Below are 16,089 nucleotides of genomic sequence, written 5' to 3'. Positions count from 1 at the left end.
TGTGAGGGGGTAACGCCTAAAACATTGAATTCGATTTTGGTACGGAACAGTAATAACGATTTTGCATTTAAAAATATGTTTTTTTAATACTTATTATTTATTATTACTTAATAAATATACACCGCTAGTATTAACTAAACTAAAACAAATACACAATAATACACTAAACTAATATTTATTAGTTTTCGCAAATAAGTATTTTTTAAACTTTTAACTCACTACTTATAGTCTTTCATGCCACATCTGACATCTTACATAAATATTATTGCATGCACTATGTTTAAAAGCAGTCTTCAAGACACAAAGGAGGAATTTACAGGCACTGACATATTGTATCTTTTCTTCTTCTATGAGAGCAGGCCACACAAAGTATTCTCTTGATCCTATCAATAGCACCCACGGATGACTGAATTTCAAATTTTCGAACTAAAGCTACGTCATTGCTTATGGCAGGTGTCAGAAGACCTCTAAATGATATTGATCCTGAAATCGAACATTGCCATCGTCGTCCTAATGTTATATTTGTTATATTAGAGATGAGCGTTGACCAGTGCCATTTTGAAAATGTGGATTTAAGGATTTAACACCACCGAAGATATTTTCGTTCACTCATCATGATTACGGTTACATTCGTATGATTCTCAAACCAAACAGGGCGGACGGGTTTCTTACTACTCTCACGTAATTATTCTACTTGCCAACTCTAACCTTCACAGTGTTGTGCAATATATATTCTTACAATCTCCCATTAACAGCAGTCTGAGATCCAAACTTTTCTGCACCCAACTTTGTGATGTAAGTTATTTTTACAAAAGAGATTTTGACACATGCATGGTGTTATAAAATCTGACTGTATAAACAGGATGACCTTTGTCAAAGTCTTTAGAGAGCATATGCAGAACAGCCTGTTCAGTATATCCTGGACATAGTAGTTCATCCAATGTGCCTGAATAAACACTAACCACAAATACAGGGCCATTGGGTTCAGTATATACATACAGTTTTATCCCATGCTTTTCATTTGTTTTTATGTACTGTTTGTGCATAACAGTAAACACCGCTCCATAAGAAGGTTTCTTACCATGCAAGTAGGTGCTTTGAATTTGTTTATTAAAATAAAGATTGCAGGCCTAACAGAAGATAAGGAAAATAATCGTCACCTATAATTAGATGGAACAAAACCATTAGAAATCAGCCCCTTGACATGCAATCACCAAACAAAGGTTGAAGAAACGTTTGGAGGATTACTAAAATCAGAAGCTTTGGCTATAAGCGTCAAATTTTCCATTGGGCTATTAAATATTTTCGGCTGTGGTTTCTGACACAAAAATATATCCTGCATTTAAATTTGTTAGTATAACTATAAATTTGATAAAACACCGTCAATAAGCATGGTAATTTAATCTGAAATGGTTTATTATATAGTTACATTAGGACTGCATTCATAGATTAAACTCATAATAAATTCATACATGTGATCTAATACATTAGAAGACTAATTTCATCACAGGAATAAAACGCCTTATATTGAATTGTAATGCAGGTAAATTCATACCTGTCCATAACAAAAATACTCAGCTTTGAATTTTGTGTAAAACTTATTTTCTGCTTTTTACTTTGACCGGTATAAAGGGCATATGTTGTACACATCGTTTGAACTGAACGATTGCTCTATAAAGCCTGCCTCGTTTGCAAGTCAGAGTTCTCTTTGTGATGTAAAAATGCTGCCACAAAGTCCCCGGGGCAATGTTGAAGCCATCATGATATATACGATTACTTTATCTACAAATAGAAATTGAGTTACTTTGCCTTCTCGTTCAAATATTTCCACGAATGAAAACTAGCGTGAAGTATCTCCCTGTATTGATATGTTTTATAACATTTATCATATTCGATATTAAAATCTGTGTAGTGGGTCATTCTATTTCAATAACTTCTGAAATACCAGAATTAAAAATGTACGTTCATTATCTAAAATTATTTTATTATATTAAATTACAGTAGTACACAGACGTGACTTTAATTACAATTAACGTACGAAAACTTTTACTGAATTGATTGTACAATTCAATTTTGGCTTAGGTTGTGTAATTAAACACAACGTAACTACCTTTACTGCTCTTAGACCTCTAGACCCTATACCTAAGTATACATGTATGCATAAATAACTACATATATTCCATCTATATTCATACGTGATAACCTCCTTAGCGCAAAATATCAATATGCCGTCTCCCTATGGCAACTGTACTGCTCTTTGACTTTTAGACTCCAAAATCTGTAGATTTATGTGGCCCATGAAGAACCTATGTACCACGTTTCAATTTTCTACAGCTTTCTACAAATAGTTATAGCAAAGTTTCACAACGACACAATTTAAAGAAGGACATATAATGTCGTTAAGAACACTGTGTGGTTGTTTTTGTATGTGATCCATAATCCTTCACTTTAACCTAATTTATAACCCTAAAGAACCTCCCTCTTCTTACACTACTGTAAAAGCTACTAACGTTTCCCTCCTGACTGCTCTACATTTGAGTGTGTGGGTGTTGTCTTTGTCAGTTCTAGCCCACTCTTATGCTTGTATTATACCTTTACTTACCAAAGGACATGCAAGTACCACACGAGGAGATTCAGGATCCCAGAAAGATTCCAGGTATTATAGAGATGGGATATAAGATAGGAGATGGAAGGTAGGATAGGAGAAAATAGGCATTCACCGTATAAGATACAGAGATTTCGACGAAATCAAAATAGTTAAGGAAGGAGAAAAGATTAAAATTAAGTGTTTAATTCTATATCAAACTGGTATTACAATTACATTATTGGCATTTACATTATTTTATCCAACGAAATTCCAGAGTTGTGTTTCTTAATTACTTACAATATTCTGCCCTTTCTGTAATAATTTTGGGTCAGTAAATTAAAAAACACGTGTAGCATACGTTACTTGTAACTTCACCTGTTAAAGTAGAGATTTGTATTGTTCTATCCAATGCGGTTGCAAGACAAAGGAATTTAACGACTCAAATCACCCAAAATTCCAAATCTAAAGGTTTTATAGTTAGCCAATCCCTATAATTGTATCTGCCTACGGCCTTGGTTCTGTAGACAGTAAAAAAGTTATTTAACTTAATCCCTACTTAGTTCACGAACATTATACTAATCCAGAAAGGCTGTAAACGAACATTCAATTTTAAAAACTAAAATACTATTTTTTATTAGTTTCAGCAGGGGCAAGTCAACCGGAAACCATATAAAGAACACACAATTTAGAATGTGGATTTATTTTTTCAGCAAATTGAAGTTCAACAACTGGTCTTAGCTTCTTAATTCCAAAGTGGGATGGACTCGTTTCCTCGTAGTAGACATTTCACCTCGTACAATATTTATTTAGCAGACGCAGCATTTTCATTTCCTAAAGAGTGAAAGAGAATCTCCGTTGCAAATCCGCTTTTATATAAATATAGTACCTGATTAAGCCGTATTCCTTATGATGGAAATAATCATGGAGCAGCTTGCACGAAAATAGTCCAATGGTGTCTGGTGCACCTGAATTGCCCCTCTACTCTCCGTGCGCAACTATGTTGCCATTTTTACGTTTATGGAGAATTACTAATACATCTCAACGTCTATTTCAATAAACAAATATCATCTACTAATACCGTTATCAAATATATATTTTATTTTATTCATCTCTTTTTCATACAGTATTCTATGACCATAACCGGAAACAGCTAGTGGTCGGCAGCGATTTTGCAACACCGCTTCAAATGATTTGGACTGTTTTGGTGCAAGCTACTTTAGTACATCTATTGATAAAGGTACATCGGCGACAATTGTAAAACACAATTTTCTGTTTTATCTACACTATGAAACAATTTCATTTTTAAAATACGCTTTCTGCTAGAGCAGTTACCCACTCTTTAAAGTTCCAATTTATATATATTTTAAAATTCAATAAAGCTCTTTTTATCATAATATTTCACTCTCATATTTCAATATAGACAAATTATTAGTCATGTTACCATATACAATACAGGAAACTCCACAAAACAAGTTTAAATACAAAACAAAAAAAAAGGTTTTCCCTCTCTAACTTTATAAGCCCAGTTCTGCATTTAACCGATATTGGACCAGATGGCGTTTATCGAATAACTGTTGCTGCTGAATAGACATATTCGTCGGCTGTCCATATTACAGTCCTTTATAGCTGGTAGCGTATATCTCAGATCCCTTGCAGTAAAAGAATTGAAGTATACAAACTGAATAATTATATGCTTTGCTCATAATTTAGTGGAACGGAAATAAAGGCTTCAACACATTTAGTTATAGTTATTTTTAATATTTGATCCTGAAATTTATATAACGTTAAAATCATCTCAAGATCTATCCCCAACACATCTTATAAACAAACCGTTTCATTAGGATGAGTTTCGACTTCCATAAGTTGCCAAAGTAGGACAAAACTATGCGTTGTGTTTACTTTCAGACATAAAAACATTGGATTTTGTGCACTTCAATTGTAGCCTTCACTAGATCCGACCTATTATACGAAACGCTAATATTAAATCATAGCTAAACTCATATTGGCCCATTGTATACTTTATATTAGAGAGTATTGCATTGTTCAAAACATTTAAAAACGGGTGTAGAATTTGATGCAACAACCGTTGTTCAGACGGGATTGAGAAACTGTGTATAATTCCTTTTATGAAGACATTCACTCAACTGTAGAAGGAATGTTAACTGGAATGGCGGAGCTTGCTGGAATGTCAGTGAAGATCTGTTCTCTTCAAAGGTATTTCATATTTCACCCCATTTTTAATACAAACTGCTAAGCTTTTTGTTCTCCACAGGGATGACTATATTGCAATTGATGGATTTCTTCGGCATTTAAAGTACTTGGCTAGACCAGACGTAACATGACATTAGATTCATCTAATGCAACAAATTGTTATAAATCCTCCCAAACTTTGAGAAAAACTTCACCAAATTTGTGTCCATTCCATCAAAAATTCTGAACCTCATTTTGGAATACTATTAAATCATCCTTACACAAATATAGAAGGTTAAAATCTATTTTCTATTGACATCCCATGTTAAAAGTTTTTTTATATGCGGTTATTTTCAATTTTTAATAACTTAACAATTTATTAGAAGTATTTAATTCGTCTCTAGCGCAATCTGGAATAAAAGTAAGATGGTACCTTGGCATTTTTTATTTGCATGACTGCTATTGCTGATCAAGCATTGATATTTATTTCGTTTTTTTTTTTTTATTTAAATGTCGATGTGCGTTTCACCCTCTTTGGCGAACTTCAGCTGAAACATCATCCGTCTGCATGTGTGTGCATCTGACTGCACGTCTGCATGTATATATATATATATATATATATATATATATATATATATATATACATATATTTTTTGTGATTTCAATGTTTATTGAAATTATATATATATGTCTATATATAATATATATATGTCTATACAATTAATTTGGCTGAGAACTAGTGAATAGATTACATTGGTCTTATGGGTAACCATCTTGGTAGCGATAAAATAGCATAGTAAATAAATGTATATTCAAACTCAATAGACCCATAGGATATTCCACAATGTGATATATTAACAGATGTAGGCCTGACGATCCTATCACATATAACATCATTATGTGGTTATTTGGTGAATAGAATTTTATTATTTAAACACTGATACGTAAACTTATTTAATAAACAAAATTGTATCATGTGAAAATATATCTCGACAATTATTTCATCTGCAGACTTTTGCATGAAACCTTATTTATACATAGTCAAGAATTAGTTCTATGCTAGTACATGGCCAACCATGGAATTTTGCTGAGTGCCGTTGAAGCTACCAAGAGAATGAAATCAGCTATAGATTTGAAATTTGCATGCAACCTCACCGAAACCTATTGCGACTCGTGGTGTGGCGTTTGTCTCCCTTGTATGTACAATACATTGAGGTATAATAAAGTAATATATGTAGATTACATGCAAACAGAGTTCACCAAGATTATATTTTGGTACACTCTGTTGCAATTTGTCAAGTTATATTCGATCATTGTCTTAGTCAAAAGGATTAAAAGGGATTAATAATTATTTAGTCATTATTATTCAAATTATTTTACAGTTATTGGGTAAATACCAATAAAGAACATTCATACAATTTCCCTAACACTGTTAAAAGATACTTGTTTACTATTTACATAACCTAATTATATTATAAATGCGAAAGCGCCTTTGTTTGCTTCTTTTGCTTTCGCGCGTAAACTATTCAACCGATTGTATTGACATTTTACGTGGACATTTTTACGTGCCTGGGATGATTATAGGCCTATTTTTATTTGAAAATCTCTCCGGGCTACGCCTCATTGATCTTAAATGTAGCAAAAAATTCCATCTTGGTCTTTAAGGTTGATAAATATTAATTAAATGAGCATGTCAAATTAACTGTATTGTATAAACATTTTTTATGATTTTCAATTTTTTTACATCTAAAGGGAGTATATTCTAATATAAGTGATTTCTAATAATGATAGAAATAACAATTATTATTAAAGCCGTTTTAGATTTGAGTGATTAAGTCAGTACTCATCTACCTTAGAATATGTCCTAAAACATAGTCAGAATTTGACTCCAAAAACTCAGGCAGTCAGCAAAAACTATGCTAGATGGAAGTTCGCTGAACTGTGCTTTTGATATAATGTACCAATACCAGTTCTAAATATGCTAAAATATTGTTCTGTTTGTAAAAAAGCAAAAGCGTAGTGTAATCGTTAATGTAGTTTTATAGTATTAGATCTTAATGGCAATGTTGCTATCTAACTTTTACTATAAATCCAAAGACTTTTATAAAACTCATCTTCGTTCACTTTTGACAGAAGTGGGATTCTCTGATCTGTGATATATATATTTTTCCTGATAAAACAAGGCAAAATCAAATATTGGAACAAATCATACTGAGAACAAGTAAATTACAATGGCCATAACTCTAAACGTTTTGATGTATTTTGTCGATCGTGACAACAAGGCAAACTCAACATTGGCATCGGATATATAATTCACTCGATTACCTACTAAATTGCGTGCAAATCAGTGAGTAATCGCTAGTAGGAAAACATAAACATGCCTTTGACATTTCACAAAATAAACATTGAAACAAAAAACCCGAGTTATGAAACTGTAAAGAGAATACACACTCACATAATTATTTATTAGTTTTAAAACTATAATCATTTTTTTATTTTATAATTGTATTAGGCTACAAAAGTTGTATCAAAGAATTTCCATTAATTTAGTTAAAATAATCAATTATTGTATTATGATCCATTCTCAAAACCAATCACCCGTATTCCAATACACCATGAAACATGAAAATTACAATATTTAAAGTTTTAATAAACAGAAATCGCAGAAGCTCTAATTAAACCTGAAGGATTTCACTACCACAAACCTAATTAATACTACAAGGTATAGTAAGTACGCTACATCACGTGCCGTAAGAGGCTTCGCTGAGGTTAAATGCAAAACTTTAAATCTATAGCTCTTAGTAACGCTATATATCTCGTATAGTATATATCACTATATAGTATCTATAGCGATATACTTAGTAACGCTTGGCAATCTGATTAAATTCAAAATCACTGCCCTAGCCAATATTCGCAGACTTGCAAAAAATTCATGCAAAGCAAACTTTCAAAACCTGTACACTGTTATTTCCGATAAAAAGCTGCTTGTTTCCCCAAGGGTTCCATTGCATCGAGCATGTTAGATTTATTGAACGAGTTTCAGACTCAGTGGGCAAGAACCGTCTGGTTAACGTGATATATACTGATGTTCAGAAAAACATTTCCCTGCGTTGATTTATCTGCAGTAATGAATTGTAGTACAACAGTTTTAGTAATATTTGTATTAAACCTTTTCTTGTAAAGTTTCAAAATTTCAGTAAATATATTTTACTAAAAGGACACAAGTATATATTTCACAACTAACACGTCGCTTCAGAGGTGGAACCCTTCTTTTGAAAATGCATTAAAAAGCAGAGATTTACGCCATATACTTTACTGTATACAGGTTATTTAAATTTCTTTATTGGCATTAGGATGTTTGTGACTTACGAACATTTTATTGGAGATTAGACTAAATATCTGAATAAGGCGGGAAGAGCTGATCCAACTAGAACATGTGATTACCATTGTCTAATTTTGGAGTTTGCAACAAGCGGAAGATTAACTCTTATCTTATCTTTTTTATCTTAGTCTTAACTCTATTTGAGTTAAACTAAATGTTGGAATTAAATATCTAAGATTAAAAAAATCCTTATATTACCATAGTCTGCAACAGGTTCCACTTTGTAAGGTTACCGTAGAAATTATATTACGTTAAACAGTTACTAGAAATTTGAAATTAGAGACAGGTTTTATATAAATTTATTAGTTTTTATGAAACAATACAATTATTTACAGTGTCTAAAACAAAGATATTGTTATCTCGTTCAATCTAGTGTAGAATTTGCCTGTTATATGAAATACTGCGCAGTTATATATATAAACAAATGCTGAGTTACTGAGAAGTTCATTTGGAACTATAAAATAATAAAAAAGGCTCCTTATCTGTGGCCATCTTCTTTCCGACATAATGATCGCCATTTACTGTTAATCTTCGGTCAGTTCTCTGTGGGTGGTCGTTCAGTGCAGACCTATTGTAACTTGTATTCTTTAGCTCAGTTTTAATCATAATTAATGTTTTGTTTTTGTTAAGTCCATGTTTTATAGTTAGTGTGCATAGAGTTAGCACATCATGTATTTTGTGATTCTTGACTTATGTGTCAACGCTCTGGCATTTTTTAATTGTTTTAACCTACATTTCAGTTATAAGTTAGGTTAGTTATCTAAGTGAGGAAGAGTTCAGTTGTAGAGCTCGAAACGTGGTGTTCCAGATATGTTGTGTCAGTGAACGATGGGAAACGTCCGGAAAAATCATGTTTCCTTCATACTTATATTTGTTTTATTCATAACTATGAATTAAAACTTTGTTTCCCAATAAGGTGATTTGTATGATTATCGAATTTTTTATTTAAAACTTTAGAAGCAATTATTAAAACATTTCTTCATACTTATATTTTTTTAATTCATAACAATTAATTTAAAACTTTGTGGGTAGCAAAGTTTCCCAAGAAGGTCATTTTATGCTAATCGAATTTTTTATTTAAAACTTAGAAGCAATTATTAACACATTTATTTTATAATTAGAACGAATTACTGGCATCCCTGGTGGCGATTGCAATAGAATAAATATATTGCAGTTTCAAAAACAAATTTATTAAAATATTAAAAGCTATTAAGTTATTAAAATTATAAATTATTATCAATTTAAAACACATTATCCAATATACTAATATAAAATCTAATAAATATGTATAGATTATGGCTGTCGATTCCAGCAAGATGTTGGATAACAGAGGTAGGTGGAGAGGAATCGATTTTGTCTTCAGAACTACAAATATAACGCATAGACACCGTCTATAGAATGAGGTATTCAGAGAGTCACAGCATATACATGTAGAACAAACAAATCAGACATTGAAAACGAAGTTAAAATACTCTTTTGTAGCTAGGCTGTTTAACCTGGATTATGCCTGGGTTGCTTGTAGGTGTCCATTTAAAGATAGGAAGTGTTTGGTCTTTAAATACATCGTTGTCAAAAATGACGAAAACTTGAAGTGTGGATTATAAAAAGGGATACAAATGTATTAGTATTTAGCTTCCAAAAGAGTGGAATAAAATAAAGATATAAAACCCTATTAACAGTTAAAGTGTACTATGTAGATTTCTGATTCAGTGAATTCATCATGTTTAGTTCTAGATTAAGGTAAGTATAAGTGAAAAATAATAATCGAATTAAATTTATAGTAGTTAGAACTAACTAAGTCTGCAGCTAAATTTTATATATAATTTATGTGCTATTAAGATAGTTTGTTAAAATAATATTTTTTTTTAATATCATTTTAATTGAAAAAGAAATATTAAATCTGTAGTAATTAATTTGAATACTTTTATGCATTTAAAAATTGTGTAAATTTATTAGCATTAAAAATTTCTAATAATCTAGATTTAATAAACAAAACTGAACAAAATCCAATAAACTAAAATCTTAATTTAAAATTTAACAATCATGTAACATGCGAATTGACATGCAATGCATGTCAAACAACTGTATTGGAGAAACTGGTCGATCCCTCGAAATTAATATTAATGAACGTGTCAAAGCCTTGAAGACACAGTCAATAAATATATACTGATCATTTAATTAATACCAGAGATACGTTTATAAATATTGAAAGCAATCTTCAAACTACTTTCATGCAAGTAAAGTAACCCAATGTCTACTTTAGAACATTTTGAAATTAAGAAAGTAGTTCTAATTCACGGTTAAGTGAACAAATTATTTGCTTTTATTTACATTAAACCTAACCTACAAGTGCACCTCATGATGTATTAACTGAATATAATTAATATTTAACATTTTAAGGTGTTTTATTTATTTTACTCGTATCATAAAATGATTTATATAAATCTGACCTCTGTAATACTCTATAAAATCTAGAATTTAAATCGAACCGAATTTTAACCCTGATTTTGAAAGGAAAGCGATCACCAGCAGCTGTTCACTGGCGAGCTTATTGTGCCAATATTGCACCGCATGCAGGCAGTCACGTGATCTGGTTCATGAGTATGTACCTGTCCGGCAAGGATTCCGATATTACCAACCCACCTGACCGCGATGTGTATTAAACAGATTATATTTGTTTTTTGTTTGAGGTTTTGCAATACATTTTGAGTTATAAGTCTATTTTAAAATTCATAGCTGTTTAAAATAAACCTGTATACAGAAAAAGGAGAAAATTGTTTTTTAGTAGCTTTTTTAGTTTTTAGTAAATTATTTTTATCTTCAGCCGTTTTTATTAGGGCCTGATTACAATATGTAAACTTTCCAACTCTAAATGCTTGTAATTTGATGAAGAGTAACCTGAAACAATTTGTCTAATCTTTCTGTAATCAGGGAAGTTACTGTAATGAGCTACGTGTTTAATATAAAATAGTATTTTCCAAACACAAAATCTATTGCAGCACCTTAATGTATTTGTATTGTTTAGTGATATATGTCGAAGGTATTTCGCTGAAACAAGTGTAGTACTTGGTTGGTATATGAATATGTTATACTACATCAACTGTGCGTACTGATTCCAATGTTAGTCTTAGTGACACTAGTGTTACATTATACAAGGTTTTGTTTAAATAAAAGAAAGTAGATATTAATTTGTGCAAGAAAAACTTTGTCAAACACTTGGGTTTACTATACAAGAAGTAGTGGGGATGAATATGCCCCATGCGATCCTAATAAAATGTATTATATAGAAAAATAATTTAAAGTAAAATTGTATACTTTATGCAAAGAAGAATCCAACGTTGTTTTGATAAATATTACAATATAACAGTAAAGGCTTTTTTTACATTAATAAGTACTAATAATATCCGTCCTAGCCTGTATAATGGAACTCTGCTAAGTGCTGAGTTTACATTTTGCTACTTACTCTACTACACAGCCGCTCACTACAGTAGGGAGCTGAAGGCAAAGCTTACATCAGTCTGAAGAAAATTAGGTCCGAGCCGCGGACTTGACCACATTGTCTTTTCACTTTAAACAGAGCATTTTTTATTTTCTTTTTACAACATTTTAACAGTAGCGGTAAAGAAAACTGTTACGATTCATAACTTTTTCGAAAACACTCAGAAACAATGAAACGTATAGTTTAAAACAACAATAAATGTCCCTCTTTATTATTAGAAATTATCATTAAAACGTAGGAAACTACATATGCACAGTTATGCATTTTTAATGCTTAGTGTAATATTGTTCATTTTGCGATGATTATTTTCGAGGCAAGCGAAAATATTCGCAACTTGCCAGATAGCCAGTCGAGCTGGGTTTAAAAATTTCCAGGGTTCGAGAATTTCATACAACTATTATTTATTGTTAGGAGTCGAATCAGAGGGCCCTGCGGAAGGAATTGATACTTCCAAAATAATGTTAGGCTTACTTCATCACGTCAACTCCAATAAAATTTTGAAGAAGTAAAAAAATTAAAAAAATAATCTTGCTCAGAAAAATAAAAATTTCTTGTTCTAGGAAAGTTATTGCTCAAGCGAGTTCGATTTTCGAAAACAACTGTATTGTTTATTAATACGTCGGTCAGTGAGGAATTACAAGTAAGTTGAGTAGTCTCCACTGATAACTGGGTCGGGGAGTCGTATACAGTAATTATTGTAAGAGCCTGGGGTTGGAATAATTAATCGGTTAAATAATGATGGTTAGTAGAAGCAAAATACAGAATCAAAGCAAAATATGAATAGCAATGGCAAACAAAAGCAATATTCAAATAACACCAATAGCAAATATAAAATCTTATAAATTAAAGATTAGCCATGCACCAATATCACAGTGCAACTACTATATACATAAAGCAAGTACTAACCATTAACAAAAAATATTTCTACGGGATGCAAAAGCTAGATGAATTAATAAGATAAAAATGGACTAAACTGTATTTTTTCTCTAGACAAGTGTATAGCTCCAAAAATAAAATATCGAGTTTACATTCTCAGGCATATAATTTTGGAAAATAAAAACAAAATAATCACTTATAACACACCATGCAGAATTACCCTACCATATGCAAGCTAAGATAAAGGTAAATGATTTTAAAACCATGCAATAGGCTACTAAGCTAAATTACTATAAATATTAGGGCTCTATGAATATCAAAGAAAAATTGAACACTCACCCTATCTGCACAGTTCACCAGAAATATAAACTAAAATATCGTTAAATAAATAATTTGATGGAGGTTATCGAGGTGAGGGTGTCAGGACGTTCGCAAAAATAAAAAGAAAGGATTGCGAGTCCCGAAATATATAAAGGAGAAAAATAAAGATAATCACTTACAAAAATATAAATAATTAATAAAATGAAAATTAGATTGAATTTCAATAAGAAAGAAAAATATTTCCGAGTAGATTAGAGATTCGCCAAGAAAGGTGATAATAATCAGACAACAGAACATAAGATTTAGTTTATGAAGACGGGGTCGGTGGGAAGAAAGTATTTATAAAAGGAAGTCGTGGGTAGAGGATGCCAGTACTATCGCCGGAAAGAAAGCAGTGGTAAGGCGAGTCCCGACTGTTATAATTTTTTCCGGGTAGGAGATAATTGGTAGGAAAGCTTGTAAAGGAAATTCGGGATGAGGTGTCAGATCGATCGCCGGCAAAAGAAATGCGAGACCTGAAAAATTTAGAAAGGAAAATTTTATCACAGTATTTAAAATTTAGTCGAAATGACAGAAAAATATAATCTGATTAATTGGAATTCAAAATATAAGTTAAATTGAAGAAAAGAATAACTTTAGTAATTCTAGTTGAAAAAGTAATTAAAGTTTGAGTAAATTTAGAAAGTCAAATATATTCTATTTAAATTTATTGATACCTTTAAATATCAAATAAATTATTAAGAGTATATTTAAAATCAAACAATTATCTTATCAAAATAAATCTATAACCATCAAACATTAATAATATATTACAGATCGATTAATTTTCATAAATCACAAATAAAATATTAAATTCTGTTTCACATAAAACTTTGGAAGAATTGTTGATAGAGAAAAACACTTTAGTAAGGAACAGGGTCGTTGTTCCTTACCTGGTGCTGGATATCGGCGGCGTCGAGTCGCGATGTACAGTCGTTCAGCGAGCGTGGTCGGGGGAAGGGGTCGAAGTATTCGTGGTGAGCAGCGGTCGTCGGCGGTGGTCGCGGTTACTGACTGTCTCTCTGTCTTCAATCGGCCGTCGTTATACGGAGGCCGACAAGCGACCAAAAGGACAAGCGACAAAATCTTTCTATTGGAAAACACCAAGTACAAATCAGACGTCAGAATGGCGGTGGGGGCGTGGTTTACGCAACCTCCCCCCTCCAAAGTAATACAAGGAAAGAGTAGTATCAGGCGCACAGAGGTTGGCAAGAGAATTGGATGATCCTTCCCTCACAGCTGCTTAGGGAGAGGGCGATGAGAGAGGGCGATATGACGTAACAGTGTCTGAAAATGTCAGCGATGAGCGTCTCAAGTATCAGGAGAGTAGAGAACAACAATAACATTGGGGCAGAGTGACCATCGCTATCCTGCATTGCTCCCTACGTTGAAGTCGTTGAGAGCCCACCGTACTCACGACGGTGTATTAGATAAGACAATGAAATTGCAGCCGCATTTTAGTTATCTCTATACACATAAGTTTGTTGTACTTCTTGATTACATATTACATCATATTTTTGCAGTTTAAAAACTGCATTTATCTATTACCAGCCCAATTCTTTTAGTAGCCTATAGACTGCTTTTCTAAAGAAGATTGGTTTTGTGTTTTTAAATTTTAAGCTCTCTCTCTCCACTTTAACCAATTACTATACAAGAAAATAATGACAATAACAATATCTTATTCAAAAATTGTAAGAGACATCTCTTGGGATATTGAGGAGTATATTGTTTTAAAAATTCTAAATTAATGATATAGCAACGATATCAGATCAGTACCATAATTGAAAGTAAGAAAATCAATAATTACGTCATGTTACTGCCGTAAGAATTTGTCATCATTCAGCACAAGCGTATATTGCGTAATTCTGCAGCCGTGTATGTGTAATTAGCGGCGAACAGTGTTTCCAGATTTTACTTAAGAATATATATCAAGTACAATCATATGGCGGCTATGAATATTGTGCCTGTGTCAGGCCTGTCCGGGGGCTGTGATTACAGAGTCCTGTCACGCTCATCGCGTACAGGCGTAGGTTAACGGTTTAAAATTTATTGTATTTTAAAGAATGTTCCGCCGCGCCGCCTTTCATGTCCTGTCAACCGCGTGCAGCTCCTGCGGCTCGTGCAGCACCTGCAGCTTCAAGATTCTAGTCCAAAATTATAAACTTTATTATTTATTCTCGTAGACAATTTGTATACTGCAATATGCTTCATATATTCATTTCTTAATCAAATATTATATTATAAGGTACGCGACACGTGGTTTGGTTTAAAATGAAAAGAGCAAGGAAGGAAACCTATTGAGAAATGTATTTATTACTTCATTTTGTTTATTATCTATATCTATTTAGATCTCTCCTTAAACATTTGATAGTGCCGAAGTGGTTTGAGACATAATAGCGTTACAATTTCGTATGAATGTCTATTCAATGCCCACTACTAGTATGCAAACTATCTCTGTGTTTGTATCGTCATGACGCAAAAATACATTGCTTATATTTAACCTCTTTCCACTACTCAACAGAGCTGAAATGTTGCATGTAAACTCTAACCCTGTAATGTTTTTTTTTAAATATATAACAATTACTTATTTAATTACAACAGCTGTATACCGTTATACATTAGTGTTTAGTAACTGAGTTATTGTTGTGTATGAGTGTAATTTACTTTACTATGTATAACTATTTAACAAAGTAGGATATCGTTTAAAAAACAATTTGTTGTGACTGAGATGCTAAAGGCTTATTAAGTCCTCTATAAATTGAACTATTACGCCTCAACTCTAGTTGTATATTTTAGATGACGGATGTTTAAAGATTGTTTCTGTAAAAATAAAATTAAGATCATAACGTATTTATTTAAAAACTACCGATGATATTTAAATTATAACTGGTTTTCTGTTGAAACAATTAGAGTACAAAACACCTCAAATAAATAATAAATTGTTAAAAAACCCTAAGTAATTTTATGGTTCAGACACATTTAATGAACATTTATTTGTTTATGTGACTCTTAACAATTGGAAAATATGTTAACGGATTGAAGTAGCACATGAACAATGTTTATAGATTGGTGTTGTCACTTCTACGATAGGAATCACTTTGTTCCTGCTACATATGTGGTTTTGGTAGAAAACAGACTTGGTGGTGTCGCGCGCTATGCACAGATTCCACGGGCCACGAACTTAGTCGGCTGCTC

This window comes from Homalodisca vitripennis, unplaced genomic scaffold (genome assembly GCF_021130785.1).
Source record: "Homalodisca vitripennis isolate AUS2020 unplaced genomic scaffold, UT_GWSS_2.1 ScUCBcl_1304;HRSCAF=4761, whole genome shotgun sequence".
NCBI lineage: Eukaryota > Metazoa > Arthropoda > Insecta > Hemiptera > Cicadellidae > Homalodisca > Homalodisca vitripennis.
The sequence above is the reverse complement of the archived record's forward strand: the minus strand, read 5'-3'. Positions refer to the sequence as shown.